Raw genomic sequence first — 18445 nt, 5'->3', positions numbered from 1 at the left:
TGAGCCTGAGTCAGCCCGTGTGCTGGTGGTACCCCAGTGATTCAGAGCCTTCCTGCCGGGTCTGGCTCATGATGTGCCTCTAGCCGGTCATTTGGGGCAGTACAAGACCTTTGAACGGCTTGTCACCCACTTCTATTGGCCCAAAATGCGCAGGCACTCTAATGCTCATAATGGGTCTTGCCCAACTTGTCAGGCATGTGGCAAGAGTGGGGGGAAATGCAAGGCTCCCTTCCAACCTTTCCCTGTGGTTAGTACCCCCTTTGAAAGGGTTAGTAGTGACATTGTGGGGCCTCTGGATCCCAAGACAGCCAGGGTACCAGGTTTATCCTGGTCTTGGTGGACCCTGCCACCCAGAAGCCATTCCTTTGAGATCGATCACTGCCCCTGTGGTGGGCGGTGCATTAATGGGGGTTTTTATCCCCATAGGGTTCCCCAAGGAGGTGGTGTCCGATAGGGGTGCCAACTTCATATCAACATATATGAAGTCTCTGTGGAAGATGTGTGGGGTAACTTACAAGTTCACCAAACCTTACCACCCCCAAAGCAATGGTCTGGTTGTGAGATTCAACCGCACCTTGAAGGGCATGATAATGAGCCTGTCAGAGCCCTTGAGGCGGGAGTGGGACGTCCTCTTGCCATGTTTTCTTTTGCTTACAGGGAGGTGCCTTAGAAAGGGCTTGGGTTTATATGGCCACCCCGTGAGGGGACCTTTGAGTCTGGTAAAGGAGGCTTTGGAGAAAGCCCCTAGTAAACTCCCCAGGATGTAGTCAGTTACATGCAGGCTCTGAGAAACTAGACTGCTCGCTTTGGGAGTCCTACATGCCAAGTGGTGCCCTAACCTGTCTCTGAGCCCTGGAAAGGTGAAGCTTGTGGAAAAGGACAGAAATGTACGCAAAGACCACCGTTCAGGGAAACTTTTGATGCACTACCTGCCTTGCGGCTGATAAACAACAAGCTGCCGTCCTCGTGGCTAAAATTGACGCTCCACCTGCATCTTGGCTGGGAGATTGAAGCAACGCAGCTGGAAAAATGACGCGCAACACCCACAGCAGCTGCTGTTAACGTCGCAAGCCTCCACACAGAGTGTTTTCTTGAGACCGTCCGACCGGATTTCGACACAACATAGCTGGGCATTGAAAATCAACGCAAAGCCTGCCCAGACCCGAGGTGCCCGTCCGGATCAAAGCATCGCTCTCTTGCGGGAGAGAAGAAACGACACTTGCCGAGCCGACCGGAGGAGGAATGATGCACGTTCTCGCTTGTAGGTGAGAAATCGATGCATCGCTGGTCTTTTTCTGATGCACACTCACCTGTGTGGCTTTATTTTGACGCTACCGAGGTACTTTTGTGCGCTAACAGCGTTCTCACTGTTTTCTAAGGATTTAGGGCCAGATGTAGCAAGCCGTTTGCATGTCGCAAACTGCGAAAAACACAGTTTGCGCCATGCAAACGGCCTCCCGCGATGCTCATTCCCAAATTGCGAGTCGGTACCGACTCGCAATTTGGGAATGCGACTCGCAAATAGGAAGGGGTGTTCCCTTCCTATTTGCGACTCGCATCGCAATTCAGACTTGCTTTGTGATCGCGAATGCGGTCGCAAAGCAACTCGCAGTTACCACCAGTGTCACACTGGTGGTAACTCATTCGCCAAAGGGAAGGGGTCCCAAATGTCGACAAAAATATTTTTTCAGAGTAGGCAGTGGTCCTATGGACCACTGCCTACTCTGAAAAAATGAAACCAAATGGTTTCGGTATTTTTTTCATTTTGCAACTCGTTTTCCTTTAAGGAAAACGGGCTGCAAAATGAAAAAAAAAAATGCTTTATTTAAAAAGCAGTCACAGACATGGAGGTCTGCTGACTTCAGCAGGCCACCATCCCTGTGAGTGCAGGGACTCGCTATGGGGTCGCAAAAAGCGACCCACCTCATTAATATTAATGAGGTGGGTCTTAGCGACCCCATAGCGAGTCGCAGAAGGTGTCTGAGACACCATTCTGCATATGCTTTTGCTAGTCTGAAATTGCGAGTTGCACCGACTCGCAATTTCAGACTCGCAAAAGCATATTTTGCTACATCTGGCCCTAAGACTCTTATTCTTCTAATAATTCATATCTTGACTTGTGTATGTTGGATTTTTGTCATTTTGGTCTTGTTTTGTTTAGATAAATATTATCTATTTTCGAAACCTGTGTTGTCATTTTGTAGTGTTTTCACTGAGTTACTGTGTGTGTTGGTTCAAATACTTTACACCTTGCTTGTGAAGTTAAGCCTGTATGCTCATGCCCAGCAACCAAGGGGGTAGGCAGGGGTAAACTGAGGGTCATTCTCCTTTACCCTGACTAGAGTGAGGGTCCTTGCTTGGACAGCGGGTAACCTGACTGCCAACCAAAGACCCCATTTCTAACATAATGAACGTAGAATTGCATTTGAAAATGGGGACATACAATTGCACAAGTCAAAAGTAAGGATGTGTAAGAAGGCACCTGTTGGTTTACACATAAAGTGCCTAGTGCATTTTCAGGGATGTGGCTTTTGCATATTGCGTGGTGCTTCATGTGCTGTGATGCCTACAGTTTTTTCCCGACATTTCCATTCTCTAATGCAGATCCATTAAACATCAATCACCAAGATTTGGGGTTGCACAGCTGGTCATTGATGCAACCTTTGACTTCCTCTATAATATATCCAAGAAATACGAATATGAATCTGTTCCAAAGTATATAACCAGGAGGAAAAGAGAAGTTAGGGTGAAAAACAGAAGATCTAGAATTGTCTTGACAGGAGCTGGTTCACATCTGAGGACTTGTGATGGGTGGTCAGAGCATTTGGTCCAGAGGTACTACTAGGTTACCTCTGCAGGCCATATTAGTGCAAAACCCGGTATGACATCAGTTTAAGGGGCTTATTTATAAGGGGTTTGCACCATGCTTGCACCATAATGTGGTAAATGCATGACACAAACCACAAAAAATCATATTTTTTAAAGACACAAATCCACTTTGCATGGCTTTGAATGGCCTCAAAAATATGAAGGAATGCACAAATCGCTATGGTGCCTTACTTTGCGCTAGGGAGGTATTCCACGGGCATTGTGTGGGCGTTCCCACGCAACTCCCATGGTTTTTGATGCATCCCCCGATTTACTAACCCTGGTAAACCTGGAAATGCACCAAAATCCCATGCCTCCCCAGGTGACACTTTGGGGTCATTCCTAGATTGGCGGGTGGCGGTCGCCGCCCGCCAAGCGGGCGACCGCCAGAAGACCGTACCGCGGTCAAAAGACTGCGGCGGTCATTCTGAGTTTCCCGCTGGGCGGGCGGGCGACCGCCAGAAGCCTGCCCGCCCGCCCAGCGGGAAACCCCCTTTCACGAGGATGCCGGCTCCGAATGGAGCCGGCGGAGTGGAAGGGGTGCGACGGGTGCAGTGGCACCCGTCGCGATTTTCAGTGTCTGCAGTGGCATGGGCAGTGCAGGGGCCCCCAGGGGCCCCACGACACCCATTCCCGCCATCCTGTTCCTGGCGGCGGTAAGGGGGTCAGATTCCCTGGGGCAGCGGGAAACCGGCGGACACCGCCGGTTTCCCGTTTCTGACCGCGGCTTTACCGCCGCGGTCAGAATGCCCCCGGAAGCACCGCCAGCCTGTTGGCGGTGCTTCCTCCGTCACCTACCCTGGCGGTCATAGACCGCCAGGGTAGGAATGACCCCCATAATGAGGAGAAATGTATTTTTCTCCTTTGTGGTTCCTCTTTGTAGGTGTCCTGCGTTCTTCAGCACATCCAGAAAGAGGAAAAAGCCTCTCAGGATTGTTTTTGTCCAGGAAGGTGCGCCCTGCATGCACAAAAACAATCCTGCATGCAATGCAGGCACACTTGCACCACAGAGCAAGGGTGTCAGTGTTGGCGCTAGGTTGCCAAAAGGGCACCAGTGCAGGGGGGAAATGGCAGGAATATACCGAATAGGATGAACATTTTGCATTCCTGCACTTTACCTGTGACGCAGGGCAGCACAGAAAAGTGACTTGCTGTGCTTCCCTGTGCCACAAGGCCTATAAATATGGGCCTAAATCTTTAGTGAACCACTTCTCTAATACATCATGTTTGGTAAGGACTCCTTTCAGATCCTACCTGCCTCTCTGATGGTATAGTTGCTGACAACCTCAATGGTGACTGGGTTGCAACCCTCAAACATTGGAGAAGCAGAATGGAACGCTGCAGCACACACAGTAAAAGAGATAACAAGGGACAGGCAAACAACTCAGAACTCTGGAAACGAGGAGAACTGAAGGAGAGAACAAAACAAAAGTGAAGGATGAAGCAAGCTGTGTGCAAACTGGTATCAGCAAGCAAGAGTCTTACAACACACGAGAATGTGTTAGGCAAACTCTTAAATTCTGACTCTGCCTTTAAGGCCTATGAACCCTTCCTGTGCTAACTCGTCCTTTGACCTGCATGCCTCCAGTGTCCCTCCCTTATTCTATCCCCCAGCCTTCTCTGTCTCTTCCTCCACCTTTTCCATAGATCTATCGCTATTCTGTTTTTCCACCTGAAATGTATCGCTTTTAGCTCTATTTTCTATGTTTTGGAAGGAGGCAGCTGAACCTATTATGACAGAGTGAATCCTTTATTACAGTGCCCTGGCAGCATAGGTCAGAGACAGACATGATTAAACTTTAAGTAAATACCTACCTTTTCATACAAACATGTTTGTAAAAGGTGACAGGAACAAATGTTTCTCAGCTTCATTCAATCTGTGAACTTGATGTTCTGCATCACCATTATAACGTATGCTTCTAGTTTAGAGTTAAGACCTTTGGGTAAAATCTTTGTGGGTCCTCTACTCAGACACTTTTCAGCAGTTTGACCTTACTCACAGAAGCAACTACACTTCCTTGCTTCATGTACAAGTTTATTCAGTGAGTGCAAAACATATGGATCTCTTAAAATTATTTTAGAGAAAGCAATACAATTTTCCTAGAGAGCCATCATTCCTGAAGTGCCTACCTGACTCATGGAAGCCTCTTTACATTCATACTGAGAGGCAACATCAGCAAAATGTGAATGCAAAAGAAAATAAAGTAGTAAACACATGCAGTGTATAACGGTACATATCAATCTCTGTCTAAATCAGAGAGTACATTGTTCATAAGCTTTACATTGAATCTCTCTGTATTCTGTACTTTTCACAAATAGCAGGTAAACTCTGACCAAATGGTGTGGTGCTCTTTGCCTGAGGAAGGCTATAATTTAAATGATGCATTTGAAAACAGAAGCATCAATATCCACAACAGAATGGAGGTTACCTTAATGTTTCTGATTGTTGCATGTGTACACAAGAGAAACACTTTATTTGCAGATGGGATTGTCTGTTGTCCTTAACAGAGATTGTTCTTCATTCATCCCTTTAACTTGATTCTCCTGCTTTTCTGAAATTCACTGGGAGTGCTCCTCAATATCTATTCAGCTGGCCTTCTTAGTGGCATTTATCATCTGTCCTGTTCACCATTTGAGCAGCAGGTGATGACTGCAATATAGTCTTATTATATAACTCCTTGTACACCATCCATTGTTGTATGTGTAACCACCCAATCTACACTTGACCATGTACTCCAACTGGAGCACATGCACATATAGTACAGAATATACACATATACAATGTATTTGACATTATTTCACGTGCTAAGGAACTGTTTTGAATGCATGTATTTAGTGGATGACAAAATATCTGTAATACGGCCTTTCCTCTCCATCAAAATAGACCTGAATGGACTGGATAACAGCTCCTACCCCAGTTCCAGAGAAGTAACTCCCAATTGAAATGTAGCGTTACACACTTGTAAATGTTTAATGTAACCCTAAGCAGATGTGCTTTATCTTTTCTCATATCACATTAGTGGCCCTGAGAATTTGGGGGGATCTGGGGGGGAGGGGGGGGGGATATATAAGGGAGGCCAAACAACATCTGCATTCTCCCACTTATCTCTATTACCACACAAAGCAAACGTAGTGCTGTGGAAACTCAGTACTAATGCCTCTATCTTTCTAATTTTGTACAATTCCCTGTTACTGTGGACACCAAAATGTCCTTAGTGTCAGCAAAAAACAGGACCAATTCTTAAAAAATTAACGGGATGACCTAACACACTCCCATGGGAGCCATGCTTCATTATTAGTTATTCAGCGCTCCCCAAATAATCCTCTAATGGTTGGGGAGGGTGGGGGTTGTACTTGCAGGGAGATGTGGTGAAGAATCCGGACAAAGAACAAACATAAAAATCTTGCTCACCTACCCAAAGAAACTGCCTTCTTTAATAATGGGATGGGGATGATGGCCGTGGCCCAAAAAGGTAGTGGGCTGCCACCAGGTCTGGGATTTCTACGATTCTGTAGACCGAGTCCCTGACTTCATGCCTGCACATCCAACAATCACTCATTCAATACCAATATACTGTTTCTGCTGGCAAGTGAAGTATTCACTTAGCACCTCCTTGAACCTGAGGCATCTCTTTGCGGTCCTGAATATGCCTAGCGATGCGAGGCCTACAGCGGGGGTGTTGCTCGTGGTGGACTTTGAGAAGGCGTTCGACTCAATCAGATGGGACTACTTGAGAGCAGTGATGCTCCGTATGGGAATGGGTGAGGGTTGGGTCAGATGGGTGGACTTACTATACGCGTCACCGCTGGCAAGTGTGAGAACAGGTAAGACGGTGTCCGACACCTACCCAATTTACAGGGGAACCAGACAAGGCTGCCCATTATCCCCACTGTTATTCGCCCTGGCCATCGAGCCGCTGGCCTCCCAGATGAGACAGGACGGTGTAGGTAGAGGAGTGGAATGGGGACACCAGGAACATATCATCTCGCTATATGCTGATGATATACTTGTCTACCTTAGGGACGGAGAGGGGGATCTCCCATGGGCGTTGGGTGTGCTGGAAAACTATGGGAATATCTCTGGACTACGCCTCAACCATAGCAAAACATACGTGTTCCCCATGTCACCATGGCGAACGCCCGACAACATGCCCTGGGGATATGATTTGGGCCCCACGAACCTTCAAGTACTTGGGTATACAGGTATTTCACGACAGGACAGACTTGCGCGAGGGTAACCTGGGTAGAGCACTACGATCCCTGAAGTCCTCGGTTGGGTTCTGGCGTTCGCTGAAATTAACGCTAATGGCCAGAATAGCATTATCCAAAATGGTCATGCTACCTCGCCTCCTATATTACTTCGCTAATTTGCCCCTTCTGATACCAGCAGCATGGTTTTGTGAACTTAACACCCGACTTAGGGAACTTATATGGGATGATGGTCGTAGACGCACCTCGCTCTCGACACTATGCAGACCAACTAGCCAAGGGGGTCTAGGAGCCCCAGATTTTGAAGCCTACTACCTGGCATCCCAGCTGTAATGGGTAGCCAGATGGCTTACAGGTAAGGGTCAGCTGGAGAGGTGCACCGCCCCAGTGGATGAGGATATAAATCAGTTCACTGCGCGAATGACAAATAGGAAGCTCCCTCCCCATGCACACAGCTTGATGACAAGAGTGGCGTCGGCATGTTGGAAGAGGTGGAGTGGGCCCCACCGTACTCCCCGGCCCTACCCTTGGCGGTACTCGCGATTGAAGCAGGAGGGAGGAGAGCAGGAATAGAAACGGTGGGAGACCTGTTTCATGAGGGAGTGCTGAGATCCTTCGCTAACCTTGTTAATGATGGAGTCTCCACGGGGCAGTTCCTGCTGTTTCATAAACTGGTACATACGCTGAAAACGCATTGGATCACGGTTAACGCAGAACCGGCCACCCACAGGGTGTTGCATCTCCTATTGACATCAGGAGAGGAGACCCACCTGATCACTAAACTATATCAAGTTCAAATTGAGGATGCACTAGACTCCCTGCGGCCACTGAAAGAGAGATGGGGGAGGATAGTCGGTAAGGAACCGTCCGATGCAGAGTGGAACAGAGCTCTAGCTTATCCCCGGACTGTCGCTCGCAGCACACGGCTGCGTTATATACAATACAATTACTTTCACAGAACGTACCTCACCCCACATCGACTAACAGTAATTTATGGGGGAGATCCTAGGACGTGTCCTAGATGTAAAAACGTAGATGCAAACTTTGACCATATGTTATGGAACTGCCCGGAGATCCAACTGGGGTGGGGCGAGGTGATGTCTGACCTATCAAGACTCTTTAATATGAACCTGACTCCGACCCCCGACGTATGTTTACTTGGCTTTGGGGATGATCTGCCGCGGGGGAGGGTGGAGATCCGCTTCCTGAATTTGGCCCTGGTCCTGTACAGGAGACAAATCGCGAAGAACTGGAAGGCGCTGTTTCGTCCCGCCCGGGTCAGGTGGAGACAAGACGTTACAACATGGGCCAGAGCCGAACTCCAGGTTCTGAAGAGCGAGGAGGTGAGGGGACTGCGTCGCCACCCAATTGCACAGGAATGGGAACTAGCAATGACAAGCTGGAACAATATAGTGAGAGTAATGGACACAGACACAGGCGCACTAACAGAAGTTGGAAACTGGGTAAGCAATGGGGAGGAAGGGACGTTACCATACCCACCAGGACATGGCTAGGTTGGACAATGATGAGACCAAGATTGAATAAGAGGCAGATCAATAGTGGATAGAGCGCAGGACATTGAGTAACAGACAGATTGGACTCGGTAGACACCCCACCCACCTGAAATCAGACAAAGTTTAAGAGCACTGACACCACATATACTAAAAATAAAAAAAAGAACAGGATGTGGCATACCCCTGCGTAAGCAACTACCACCCCTTACAATGCCATCATATTCAAAGTTTAAGTTAATTATGGATTGATACGAGTTAAATGTGTTGTATAATACCTAGAATATTACGGCGTCACAGCACCCAGCTAATGGGGCACCCCAAAGAGATGAAGCGCCACTAATGTTCTGATCCTACATAAGTTTAAAGTATAAAGGTTATCGAAAAATGAAGTAGAACAACCAAACAATGTAGACAGTAGTGATATTAACACTATTACGCATAAATATGATGCAAACGAGATGGTGCTGTAACCAAGATACTGTTTATTAAACAACAAAATGTTAATAAAAAAATATTTTTAAAAAAGTATTCACTTCTCATACAATGTTTGTGAGGTCCTGTACATATGCAAAAAAAGGAAAATAAATTGTAAATAAAATTGGTGATGTATGGTCCAAAGTTATAATGTCAGTGATAAAAGGCACAAGGAACATACATATGCATAAAAGGAGAAATGGCATCCTTGAAGTAGCATGCTGTGCCAAGTGTGTGAGCACTGGAATCTTTGTGTGTATACATTATTCGCACATCATAACACGGACCTGATGAAAGCTGCGGCCTTTTTTAGTCCACAAATAGGGCTGAAACATGTTGACCTGCTGGATGTAGGAGGATAAACTCTCCTTTTGCATCCTAAAAATGTGTAATCTTTTCATAACCACCCCATTATTGAAGAGGGTAGTTTCTTTGGGCAGGTGAGCAAGATGTTTGTCTTTTCTTTGTCTGGATCCTCTACCCCATCTCCCTGCAAGCACCCTCAACACAATTGGTGGCCAGCCCACCATTAGAGGATTCTTTGTGGGATAACCGATAATGAAGCATGACACCCGGAGGGGGTGTGGACGAGTGGTGGGGGGGGGGGGGGGTGAGGTCATGCCGTAAATTTTTCTGAATATTCCAAAGGTCCTGTGTTTGCTCACACTAGGGGCATTTTGGTGTCCATAGTAGTAGAACATTGTCCAGAATTAGGAACATAGAGGCATTAACATTGAGCCTCCACAGAGCTACGTTTGATTTCTATCTGGTAGTTTATCTGTTCCTCCACACTAAAGCCCATTTTCCTTGAGGGACCTTTTTGAAAAACATTTTACCCAGTCACTACAAGGATTGCCAGTTTGCCCTAAGCTATATAGATGCATGTTGAAAAGAGCTCTAGGTATGGTATTTTAATTAGTAGAATTTTTGATTGGTGCTTGTAGGAAGGAATGGAATTTAGCTGCTGGGTTTCTCATATATTTAGTGTGTTATCTTACAGCTTCTGTCTTTACAGTCTCTTTCAAGGTGCCAGACATTTCATTTAATTGCTTGTGTGCATTCTGATCATAATTGGGTGAAAGATGATTAATATATCTCTTTGTTTTCCTAAAGTCTGTTTTCTTTTTAATAAGTCACTTTTTTTTTTTTTGCACTGGCTATTGTCTGTCACACTTTGCATTGAAAGGTGTGTCATATGTTTTGATTGGCAGAGGTTGTTGGCAACAAAATTGACAGACATGCGCTTTGGTTTTTTGGACACTTCTTAAGAAAAACAGTAACGTGTCAAAGTAGGAAACCAATTAAACCCCTGCATTAGCAAAATTAAAAAATATCATGTCAACATCATGACCACCATGTTTTGTTTGCTATATATTTCTGGTCCATCAATCCCTCCAACTCACCAATTTATCCACGTGTGCATCCAAACCAATATATCCACCTTGCATGCATCTATTAATTCACCCTCTCAGACACACATTAATATACCTATCTTTCAATATGTGTGTTTCTGTAGCTGTGCCTATATGAGTGTTGTCTCTGACGGTATGTATGTTTGTATGTGTTTCCTGTATATGTATACCTGAGAGAACATGAGTGCCTCTGTAATTGTGTTTACATTGGCCTGTACATCCTTTAATCTGAATGCATGGGTCTTTGTAGTTTTATCTGAATGGATATTCATATTTGTGTTGGTCTGACTGTAGATGGGTGTCTATAACTATGTTGCATTATTTGCACGTTCATTCTATAGCGCCTCTAAATGCATGCAGTTAATGAAAGTCAGGCCTTTTGGCTTTGTCATTGCTTATTTATTTTGACAAAATTGCTGCAGACACCTAGGATTTTTATTATGCAACTAATGGTATTCTTAAAAAGGGGACATCACCATATTTCTAATGCTTCTCCCACCATTGATTCTTTGTTACTGTCAAAGAACAAGCTTAACACACCATCATAAAGCCCTTGCTATTGGTCGGGGGAGTTGATGGTCCCTGATGTATAAATCTATATAAGTGATAGGAAAACGAATTATAGATTTACATTGACTACCCACGAAGTCGGGTGTTACACAGTGCCTGTCTATACTCTGTATAATAGGAACACCTTACATTGCATATTTTGTACTACACAAAAAATGACAAACATGACCAATACACTCTGGAATTAATGAAAATAAAAGCTGATTATTATCTCAATACCTCAAAATAAACACATCTTTGAATAACATTTCTCAACTATTACTTCTAAAATAAACTACTTCGAAATATAAATACTTCTCAAAATGTTTGTGCTCCCATTATGGGTTTTAATGGAGAACATTAAAGACAAAGTACATATGTTTTTGTCACAAAGAGGCACAATTTGAAATGGTATTTGATGTAAATTACACAGGAGTCGGACATCTTTTAAACATTTTAATTCAAATTGTTGTAAATGTGGACTCGTAGCTTGTGGTGTAGCCTGGAGTTCCCCAATGTGTTTCTTCTGCATTCCAACACATTCCATGAGGATATATTATCTTCAGCTCTGAAATATTTTTGTGATGCGTGAAACGTGGTATGATTGCTATGGTATTCATTCCTTAATTACTTTTTGTTGAGTGGAATTTGTTTTTGAGGGTTAATGCTGCTGTTTGTTTTACTTCTGAGGAGATTCACCCACTAGGGTTTGATTCATCATGAACCAAACATGTGAGTGATGTGACTAATGAGGGAGCCAACAGCACTAAAACAAGTTTACTGTTTTTAGGACGCAGCCTACCAGAGAGCAGAGCTGTCTGGTCTGCTAAAGTAATCTTGGGTAATTTCAGAAAGTTGACCTAGGAATGTGTTCTTCCCTTCGCTTGCCTTTGGCTTTGTGGTTTGTAACTCATGTTTTCTATCTTCCCATTTGCTGGCTTTATTTGTTTTAGGCTCTCCAGGTTCAGTTTGTCCTGCCCGATGAGAAAGCTGTGTTCACTGAATACTTCCATAAACTCAGGCCCATATTTATACAATTGTATTTTGTTCGTTTGCGCTGCTTTTTAACGGAAAAGCGGCGCAAACTAACAAAATACAATTGTATTTTGTAAGTTTGCGCCGCTTTTGCGTAAAAATATGACACAAATGTGGTGCTAAAAAAAGTATAAATATGGGCCTCAGTTTCTTTAAATCTTGTTCTTATCTGTCATGTTTGCTGGGCATTCAAAGACTGAGGCCAAATGTCAGACTGTTTTCAAGGGCACCTGGTTATTTTGTTTTGCCTTCTGTTGACTTCAAAGTGACAGCCTTTACAGAAAAAAGGAATGCAGCCTTTCTCCATGGAGCCAGCATGTGTCCCCTTTTTTATTTGTTTTTAATTTTAGTCGTAGCCATCTCAAAAGGTATCTTTTTTAATCTGCACAAAACATTTGCATTTTGTTTGCAAACTACTTCTTCATTGAGTCAGTTTAATTTGTGAAACTGCCTTTTTAGGAACAAAGTACAAAACAGCATTTCAGTCTCAGTGTCAGCTTTATGGTGATCTTGGATAATTTACACTGTTGATGGCCCATTCACTGTCAAGCACATGGATAAGATCTTCTCACGGAAAAGAGCCAGCCACATTGTGACACAATTTATACATTTTTGTTTTTCACTTTGGTGTGGGTAACAGGGTCACAACATCCACAACATCTGAAGGGGCCTTTGTGTACATACCCCGGGTGTGCCTTGGAATGGACCGGCGGCTGAAGGGTTAATCCGGATATCCGCTTTGGAATCACCCAAAAGGTAACCGGAAATGAAACACTGGCGCGTTCGGAAAGAATTGGAACAGAGAGACGAAGTGAAGAGGACAAGAGGAGCGGTTCCTGAACGTGCGGAACCAGCCGATGAGAAGAACGATGATGAGAGCATATCAAGCTCTACCTGCCAAGACGCGGAGGGAATTGAAGACCCAGCACCTTTGATGGGCAACGTGGAAATTCCCAGCCACGTCCTCAGAGGAACGTGGCTTCTTCAAGTGCGTACCCGCATTCCGGGCACATGGGGTTATTGGTGGACGTGGAGAGGTGGGAGGAGGGACGAAGGGTACTAACGGAGTGAAGAAAGGGAGATAAAGAGAACCGGGCACCTGAGAGCACTACGAGGTATTGCACACCACTCCCTGCACATTTCACGGACACCGTGCTTAATTTGTTTGCTGACGTTTTCCCTCTACCCGCACGCCCCTTAGACCCTCACCCTTCTTTCCCCTTTGTTTTTTTTGGTGATAATAATTTCTGTAAATAAAACACTTACCTGATTTTCTCCGATCCTTCTTTTCCCATGGGACACCACCACGCCGCGACTGGAACGAGCGACCTAGGAAAAAAAGGAAAACAGTATATCAGTGAAAGGTGTCAAGGAACATATGACACGAATAAAACAAAACAATCAAGAAAAGAACTAAAAGGAAAAGAGGATCCGATCAAAGGACAGAATCAGAAACAAGAGACCTGAAAGCGTAAGAAGAATAGAGAAGAATAAAAAAAACAGAAGAAAAAGGAAGAGAAACATTTATTTTTTTGTTTACGCCTGAAAAGCTCAAGAAGACAATAATAAAGAAAGCCTAAAAGTCTCTAGCACAAAATTAGTTCTTGTCTTCTCATTTTCTCTCAAATAGAAACCCCTTTCTTCACAAGGAACCCACAACAATGGTGTCAGAAATGGGATTTCCACACATATAGGAAAGAAAGGAGAAATAATCATATCAGAAAAGTAAAATGGAAGACAAACCTACATTGGAAGATATGATCCACCAGTTGGCAGAAGGCCAACGCCATCTGCAACTGGTATCGGAGGAACAGCAGAAAGAAGCACGTACCGACCGTGAAACTCTCCAAAACACACTGAAAAGCCAAGCCACAATCATCGCCAACAACCAGTTGGTGCATGAAACGACCTTATGCAAGCTATCCAATACCATAGCCTCAAGTCGAGTCCATCCTAATGTTCCGACCTCTGTCCCACAGAAGCTCCAAGAGGGAGAGGATCCAGACGCGTTCTTTACTAATTTTGAGCACGTGGCCACCTCAGCCACATGGCCGGAAGATAGATGGGGACAGTATATTGCCTCGCCTTTAACGGGAACACGTCAAGCTGCGTACCAGGCTATCAACCCAGGGGGCACTACTCCATACCCTGAGATAAAAAAAGGCATATTAGAACGCATGGGACATGACACGGAATTCTATCGTATCAAGTTTCGGAAAACAAGGTGGACTTCGATGGAAAACCCCTGAACACTTTACTATAGAGTTCAGGATTTGGGTCTTCAATGGCTCGATCACATAAGCACCGTTAGGGACGACGTAATTAGGGTCATCCTATTGGAACAGTTTCTTGAGGCATTACCCCCACAAACCAGAAGTTGGATAAAACAGCACCCCACGGTTGATACCAATATGGCCATAGAACTGGCGTGTGCATTTCACTAAGCTCTGGAATTTTAGTCAGGAAAGAGATCAGCAATAAGTAGTCGTCCATCCAATACCACACACCGGGAAAAGCCAGAAAAGGGACCAGAAGAAACCCCCCTTTTGAAACGTATCGACAAACCTTCAAATCAATCACCCCAGTGTTGCCACTGTGCAGAATGGGGGCACATAGCCCGTAACTGCCCTCACAAGATGGATAAGTCCGAACCCATGGAAATAGGGTTACTAGAAAGAGGGTCTTCTTTATGGGTAAAAACGTGCCTCAATACACCCAAGAACTTCTTATAAATGGAAGGGCAGCCAAGACTCTCATTGACTCTGGGTGTAGTCAGTCAGTCATTCGTGCAAGTTTAGTATCAACCGCTTTATCTACCAGTCAGGAGATGGTTTCTATTTGTTGTATTCACGGGGAAATGAGACAATATCCATTAATAACTGTATTAATTGAGTGGAAAGGACAAACGGTGAGGTTAAAAATGGGAGCTCCTCCACATCTAGTAGAGGAAGCAATTATAGGTACTGACTAAGGCCCTTTTCGCTTCCTATTGGATAGCATACAAGAAAACAACTGAGTAGAGGGATGGTTGCCTCAAGCCACTTTTTCACAGACTTCCAGTCCTCCGGGAATCTAACGGGTCAAACAGAGTAAAAGACAGAAAAGAGAGGGGAAGAGAAGCTTTCAGAAGGGACTCCCACATACCAAACAACTCACATAACCTAAGTCAGTATTAGCATCCCTACCACTGTTTAAACAGTCTCAAAGGGAAGACCCACCATTACAACATGCATGGGAAGTAGCATGCTGTGCCAAGTGTGTGTGTACTGGAAACTCTGTGTGTATACATTATTTGCACATCATAACACGGACCTGACGAAAGCTGCAGCCTTTTTTAGTCCACGAATAGGGCTGAAACATGTTGACCTGCTGGATGTAGGAGCAATAAACTCTCCTTTCGCATCCTAAAAATGTGTAATCTTTTCATCACCACCCCATTATTGAAGAGGGTAGTTTCTTTGGGCAGGTGAGCAAGATGTTTGTCTTTTCTTTGTCTGGATCCTCTACCCCATCTCCCTGCAAGCACCCTCAACACAATTGATGGCCAGCCCACCATTAGAGGATTCTTTGTGGGATAACCGATGATGAAGCATGACACCCGGAGGGGGTGTGGACGAGGGGAGGATTGGTGGGGGGGAGGTCATGCTGTAAATTTTTCAGAATATTCCAAAGGTCCTGTGTTTGCTCACACTAGGGGCATTTTGGTGTCCAAAGTAATAGGATATTGTCCAGAATTAGGAACATAGAGGCATTAACACTGAGCCTCCACAGAGCTACGTTTGATTTATAAGGTAGTAGTTTATCTTTTCCTCCACACTAAAGCACATTTTCCTTGAGGGACCTTTTTGAAAAACATTTTACCCAGTCACTACAAGGATTGCCAGTTTGCCCTAAGCTATATAGATGCATGTTGAAAAGAGCTCTAGGTATGGTATTTTAATTAGTAGAATTTTTGATTGGTGCTTGTAGGAAGGAATGTCATTTAGCTGCTGGGTTTCTCATATATTTAGTGTGTTATCTTACAGTTTCTGTCTTTACAGTCTCTTTCAAGGTGCCAGACATTTAATTTAATTGCTTGTGTGCATTCTGATCATAATTGGGTGAAAGATGATTAATCTATCTCTTTGTTTTCCTAAAGTCTGTTTTCTTTTTAATAAGTCACTTCTTTTTTTTTTTTTTGCACTGGCGATTGTCTGCCAATCAAAACAATGACACACCTTTCAATGCAAAGTGTGACAGAGGTTGTTGGCAACAAAATTAACAGACATGCGCTTCGGTTTTTTGGACACTTGTTAAGAAAAAAAGTAACGTGTCAAAGTAGGAAACCAATTAAACCCCTGCAGAAGCAAAATTAAAAAATATCATGTCAACATCATGACCACCATGTTTTGTTTTCTTTATATTTCTGGTCCATCTATCCCTCCAACTCACCAATTTATCCATGTGTGCATCCAAACCAATATATCCACCTTGCATGCATCTATTAATTCACCCTCTCAGACACACAATAATATACCAATCTTTCAATATGTGTGTTTCTGTAGCTGTGCCTATATGTGTGTTGTCTCTGACGGTATGTATGTTTGTATGTGTTTCCTGTATATGTATACCTGAGAGAACATGAGTGCCTCTGTAATTGTGTTTACATTGGCCTGTACACCTTTTAATCTGTATGCATGGGTCTTTGTAGTTTTATCTGAATGGATATTCATATTTGTGTTGGTCTGACTGTAGATGGGTGTCTATAACTACGTTGCTTTATTTGCACGTTCATTCTATAGCGCGCCTCTAAATGGATGCAGTAAATGAAAGTCAGGCCTTTTGGCTTTGTCATTGCTTATTTATTTGGCCAAAATTGCTGCAGACACCTAGGATTTTTATCATGCACTTAATGGTATTCTTGAAAAGGGGACATCACCATATTTCTAATGCTTCTCCCACCATTGATTCTTTGTTACTGTCAAAGAGCAAGCTTAACACACCATCATAAAGCCCTTGCTATTGGTCGGGGGATTTGATGGTCCCTGATGTATAAATCTATATAAGTGATAGGAAAACGAATTATAGATTTACATTGACTACCCACGAAGCCGGGTGTTACACAGTGCCTGTCTATACTCTGTATAATAGGAACACCTAACATTGCATATTGTGTACTACACAAAAAATGACAAACATGACCAAAACACTCTGGAATTTAATGAAAATAAAAGCTGATTATTATCTCAATACCTCAAAATAAACACATCTTTGAATAACATTTCTCAACTATTACTACTAAAATAAACTACTTCGAAATATAAATACTTCTCAAAATGTTTGTGCTCCCATTATGGGTTTTAATGGGGAAAATTAAAGACAAAGTACATATGTTTTTGTCACAAAGAGGCACAATTTGAAATGGTATTTGATGTAAATTACACATGATAGGACATCTTTTAAACATTTTAATACAAATTGTTGTAAATGTGGACTCGTAGCTTGTGGTGTAGCCTGGAGTTCCCCAATGTGTTTCTTTTGCATTCCAACACATTCCATGAGGATATATTATCTTCAGCTCTGAAATATTTTTGTGATGCGTGAAACGTGGTATGATTGCTATGGTATTCATTCCTTAATTACTTTTTGTTGAGTGGAATTTGTTTTTGAGGGTTAATGCTGCTCTTTGTTTTACTTCTGAGGAGATTCACCCACTAGGGTTTGATTCATCATGAACCAAACATGTGAGTGATGTGACTAATGAGGGAGCTAACAGCACTAAAACAAGTTTACTGTTTTTAGGACGCAGCCTACCAGAGAGCAGAGCTGTCTGGTCTGCTAAAGTAATCTTGGGTAATTTCAGAAAGTTGACCTAGGAATGTGTTCTGCCCTTCGCTTGCCTTTGGCTTTGTGGTTTGTAACTCATGTTTTCTATCTTCCCATTTGCTGGCTTTATTTGTTTTAGGCTCTCCAGGTTCAGTTTGTCCTTCCCGATGAGAAAGCTGTGTTCACTGAATACTTCCATAAACCCAGGCCCATATTTATACAATTGTATTTTGTAAATTTGCGCCGCTTTTGTGTAAAAAAATGACACAAATGTGGTGCTAAAAAAAGTAGAAATATGGGCCTCAGTTTCTTTAAATCTTGTTCTTATCTGTCACGTTTGCTGGGCATTCAAAGACTGAGGCCAAATGTCAGACTGTGTTTTCAAGGGCACCTGGTTATTTTGTTTTGCCTTCTGTTGACTTCAAAGTGACAGCCTTTACAGAAAAAAAGGAATGCAGCCTTTCTCCATGGAGCCAGCATGTGTCCCCTTTTTTATTTGTTTTTAATTTTAGTCGTAGCCATCTCAAAAGGTATCTTTTTTAATCTGCACAAAACATTTGCATTTTTTTTGCAAACTAC

Source organism: Pleurodeles waltl, chromosome 4_2 (genome assembly GCF_031143425.1).
Source record: "Pleurodeles waltl isolate 20211129_DDA chromosome 4_2, aPleWal1.hap1.20221129, whole genome shotgun sequence".
Lineage (NCBI taxonomy): Eukaryota > Metazoa > Chordata > Amphibia > Caudata > Salamandridae > Pleurodeles > Pleurodeles waltl.
The sequence above is the reverse complement of the archived record's forward strand: the minus strand, read 5'-3'. Positions refer to the sequence as shown.